The 5,000-nt window shown below is 46.9% G+C and overlaps 1 long non-coding RNA gene across 1 annotated transcript in view; it reads right to left on the bottom strand.

Moving 5' to 3' along the window:
• The window catches only part of LOC123498047, a 76,239-nt gene extending 72,063 nt beyond the window's left edge, over window positions 1–4,176 (bottom strand). Inside the window, exon 1 of the long non-coding RNA XR_006672626.1 lies at window positions 3,419–4,176. This is a non-coding gene — a long non-coding RNA (uncharacterized LOC123498047). The remainder of the gene's footprint in view (window positions 1–3,418) is intronic.
• Between the last annotated feature and the right edge of the window lie 824 nt (window positions 4,177–5,000).

The following is a 5,000-nucleotide window of genomic DNA, read 5'->3' as shown; positions in this document are numbered from 1 at the left end:
CTTTTCTTACTTTTTTGTATGGGGGAAAGGGATTGGGGGCGGGTAGAATGCCTATTATATTATAAGTGGGACATATTCTTCTTTTAAGTGTTACAAGTGGCTACTGTGCGGTGTCAAAATGTCTAGGTGGTGAGCAGTGATGGCAACCAGTCTGTAGCTGTGCATAGCGTCGTCAGTTATCTTTATTACTGACAGCCCAATCAGACGGGTGGTGTGTGTATGGGAATGCAGGGCTGTGTCCCGCCGGCCGCGCCACGTAGGTGTGCCGTGACTCACGGCTTGGTGTGGTATTATTGAAATACTCTCTTTAAAAGACACATGCGTCATTAGGTTTGAATTCTTAATAGAAAAATGTAGAGAGAGACTACACACACACACACATACACACGCCCAGTAGTTCAGTGGTTAGAGCGCTGGCTTCACAAGCCAGAGGACCTTGGTTCGATTCCCCGGCCGGGTGGAGATATTTGGGTGTGTCTCCTTTGACGTGTAGCCCCTGTTCACCTAGCAGTGAGTAGGTACGGGATGTAAATCGAGGAGTTGTGACCTTGTTGTCCTGGTGTGTGGTGTGTGCCTGGTCTCAGGCCTATCCGAAGATCGGAAATAATGAGCTCTGAGCTCGTTCCGTAGGGTAACGTCTGGCTGTCTCGTCAGAGACTGCAGCAGATCAAACAGTGAAAGACACACACACACACACACACACACACACACACACACACACGGGAGGCTATACAAGCGGGCAGCGCGGTACACATTGGCAGCAACACATGCGGTTTTCTCCTTCCCAGCGTCTCATGTTAACTACATTGTGTTCACATAGCATTGCGATGACTGACACAAGTGTACCGGTCTAGTCTTTCACGTGTACAGCTTTATATTTTGTTTATGGTGTAACCTCGCGCATCATCACCTTTATTCACTTCGGTGTTATATTTCTCGTGACGTTAGTGCTGTTATTCAGGAACAGACGTGAAACATTTATCACTTCAATCATTAAAGCCAAATAAGTCAACTTTATTTCACTTTGTGCTCCTCCCAGTTTCTTGTCGGATCTTTTCTCTCCCACCCTTAATACTTATATTCACCATCCACCTTCCCACCACTACACCCGACAAAATCAACTTTATTCATCCTATCATTATCCCCTTCCTTTCTCCCAAATAAAGCACTTCCCACTCTCATTACAAGCTTTCGCATGTGTTTTTTTTTATTTCACATACTTTTCGCTCTTTTTTTCTTCACCGTCTCTTTTCTTTCCTTATTCTTAAGAACATGAAATTCAGGAAGCCGCAAGAGGCCATCAGGCCCACACGTGGCAGTCCCTGTGTGAACAAAACTATATATACCTAAATCCATCTGTCATCCTCATCCATTAATTGTCTAATCTTTAAAAGCTCCCTATTGACTCAGCATTAACAATATGATTACTGAGTCCGTCCCATTCATCAACCACTCTGTTAGAGAATCAGTTCCTTTCTATTTCTTTCCTAAACCTTAATTTATCAAGCTTAAACTCATTATTTCTGGTTCTATCTCGGCTACTGATCCTAAGAACTTGTTCTTGTCATGTTCCATTTCCTCTCCCTGCTTCGTGCTCTAGTTCTACCTCTTGCCAACCCCGCCCTACCCCGCCGCATCATTCCTTTCCATTTCATTCCTTTTGCCTATTTCATCTTATTCCCAAATTTTAAATCAGCGGTCTCAGGTTTCTCGTCTCTTTGAAGCGGAGAGATTATAGGTAAAAGCATGGACATCCTTTCCTCTCTCTCTTACGGTCAGGAGCAGGAGGAGAAGGAGGAGAAGAGAGCAGAGCAGAGGTACGAGTAAGTGAAGAAGGAGATGGAAGAAAAGGGGGAGCTAGAAGAAAAAAGAAGACGAGTAAGACTTAGAGGTTGCATCAAGAAATTTACTCCTCCCTCACACTCTCCTCCTCTCACATTCACTCCATACATTTTCATTACATTTACCTAACTATATTAGCCATACCTTTACCCCCCCTCCCTTCTTCCCTTCCCTTCCAAAGCTCATTAATTCCACTTCAAATAGTATCTTCCCTTTCCATTCCTCTTCCTCCTCTTGCTCCTGGTCCAGTAGGTCGCCTCTTACCCAGCTTTCTGAGGCCTTGTGGGAGCTGTGTGTCAAGGAATGCCTACTTGATCAGAGAGGCAGTGGAGGCAGGTGGATGGGTGAATGTGATGAGCGGTGGGGGTGAATGTGAGGAGCGAGAGGCTGGGTAAACCGAAGGAGCTCTCTCTCTCGCTCTCGCTCTCGCTCTCGCTCTCTCTCATTGAATTCACATAAGCTTAACTACACCGGGGCAATTTAGATTATAATGGCGGATCGGTTTGAAAGTGAATTAATTGCAGAATGGAAGTGCAGTAAATTTACTACTACGACGACGAGTATTTTGGAACACTCAATGAATAGACAATCATATGCAAATGCAGCACCGTCAGTCACTTAACTATGGCAGGATTCACACGTGCTTTTTATTTCTTATTCGTGCTTTACGGTTCGGTTTTTTTTCATGTTTTTTTTTTTTTTATTCAGTGTTCTTTTTTGTACAAGTGTGTTGGCTTGTCCCTTCATTATGTTGTGTGTGTGTGTGTGTGTGTGTGTGTGTGTGTGTGTGTGTGTGTGTGTGTGTGTGTGTGTGTGTGTGTGTGTGTGTTTGTGTGTTTGTGTGTGTGCGTGCGTGCGTGCGTGCATACTTGGGTGCCAGTAGAGACTAGAGAGAGAGAGAGAGAGAGAGAGAGAGAGAGAGAGAGAGAGAGAGAGAGAGAGAGAGAGAGAGAGAGAGAGAGAGAGAGAGAGAGAGAGAGAGAGAGAGAGAGAGAGAGATAAGCACACCTGCTCGTACTTCCAAGCGACTATCTGGTTTCCTGTACCGCTCGGGACTCGCTCTACGTGACGCTGAAGAGCATGTAAGGCGAGTTAGATGTAATGTTCGCCGGTAAGAAGAATCAGTAATAACACAGTCAATACCAATTAGGATGTATCGTTGTTCAAAACACGCCCACTCCATTATCGACGAAAGCTACACGAGCCGCGGGTATCTAATGACAGGGTAGACGAGGTCCAAGCCACACGATAACGTACCCTCGTGCACTGCAACTGGCCCGCCACTCACCAGCAGAACTACAACAACTACATGCCCTTTATCTATATGTTTAACAGTCTGTTTGTGTATCTATCTATCTATTTATCTGTCTATTTGTGTAGTGTACGTATGCATGTAATATACGCACGCAATCACTTATCAAGTGTACACCAGAACGTTAGTCTCGCATCGCACGCAGAGACATGAGTCCCGTGCGGCACTGTTGTCATGAGATAAGCGGCCTGTGCCAGGGCTCAGTGAACGATACTTCTGTATAGCTTGAAGATAATTGTTGTTGTGGCAGAGGCCGGCACCTACCTGAAGGGGTTAAGGAGCCCCGCCTGACGTCCTGCTCGAGTTATTACTCTGCCTCAGCTTCTCTCCTTCAGCGTGTGAATGTAGAATCCAACAAATGCACACACACAGGGCGCCGCACACACCACTTCACTGTGCCCGGCCGCGCAAACACTGACCTCACACAGGGGTCCTGCACGGCCTTGGCAGGGGCATCACCGGTTAGGGCAGCGGGACGGTCACCACGACCTGGAGTACACGGGATTTCAAGGTCGAGGATCCCAAACAGTGTTTGGAGGCGGCAGTGACCTCGCTCGACACCAGTTTGCCTGACACTGCCATGGTTGAGGCAGCCAGGGTGCCACTCCTCTCATACCCCTTCGGAACCCCGCCAACCTTTGCTCCGGCATCTTCAGTACAGCTTTTCCAACCAAAGGCTTCCCAACACTCATTTGTTTTCGCCAACGTAAGGTTAATAAATCACTCTTTAGGCTGAGTCATGAAAGAAACGTCGTGTGGCCGGCAGCGGGGCGAGCAGAGCCCAGTATTGATCGTGCAGGGCGGCGGAGTCGGCCCTCTGCTGGAGAAGGAGCTGCTGATGATGAAATACACGCTGCTTCCTGAACGTGATGTAACAAATTGATGGGCCGGGTCTTCCTTAAGAAGCGCCTCTGATGTGAGAACAGGAGGATACCGTACCTGGTGAACCATCCTGCAGTGCTTCCTTCCTTCCACCGTTCTCCACGACCTCCTGCTGCCTCTCCCTCATCATTACCCACATAACTTATTTGGCACTGTCCTCCTCCTGGATTTGTCCCTGATGTGTGAGTAGAGGGAAGGGCGCGGCGAGACATTTGTTCTTTGGATAGCTGGGCCCAAGTTTGACACAAAATGGAAGTAAGCGATCCCTTACTCAAATAAGTACGAGAGAGAGAGAGAGAGAGAGAGAGAGAGAGAGCTTTTGCAAGTCACCACATTATCTTATAGTCTATCACATCCTTTTCTCCTCTTCCTCCCTCTCCTTACCCAGCCCCCATTCTCCCCACACTCCCACCATCCTCCTATGCCTCCTCGACCTCGTGCTTCATTGCCGTGCCGTCACTCCAGCACGTGCGACACAGACCGGTATTCTTAAACTTTTCACCACTTTGTCTTGATTGTATTTAACAAGCTATAGTGAATATTATTGGAATTATCAAGTGTGTTTCCGTCATGTTTAACAATAATTCTGTATCATCAATTTAAAAGAACCATGAGAACTCCAATCATCGCTGAGGCATCTGGATAATATTCCTCGTGAGAACCCAGGGCGCTAAACACGGGCCAAGACCATGCTATATTTACCGACACTCCAGGCCACATGCACCGCTCATGAACTCTCTTTAGCTTTCTAGGACCATGTGCTTACGTCGCTGCATCGCTACGTATACTGTATAGTTGACGTGTTTTGGTGTATATGGTTCATATTTATACAGAATGTATGCGTGTGCATTCATTGATTTGAATCGCGCGCTTGTGCATGTTCGTGAGCAAGCGTGTGCGCGTCTTGCATTCATTTTTCCACTGTATGCGTGTACACTCATTGATTCGAGTCAGGTGTGTAATT

This window comes from Portunus trituberculatus, chromosome 47 (genome assembly GCF_017591435.1).
Source record: "Portunus trituberculatus isolate SZX2019 chromosome 47, ASM1759143v1, whole genome shotgun sequence".
Lineage (NCBI taxonomy): Eukaryota > Metazoa > Arthropoda > Malacostraca > Decapoda > Portunidae > Portunus > Portunus trituberculatus.
The sequence above is the reverse complement of the archived record's forward strand: the minus strand, read 5'-3'. Positions and strand labels throughout refer to the sequence as shown.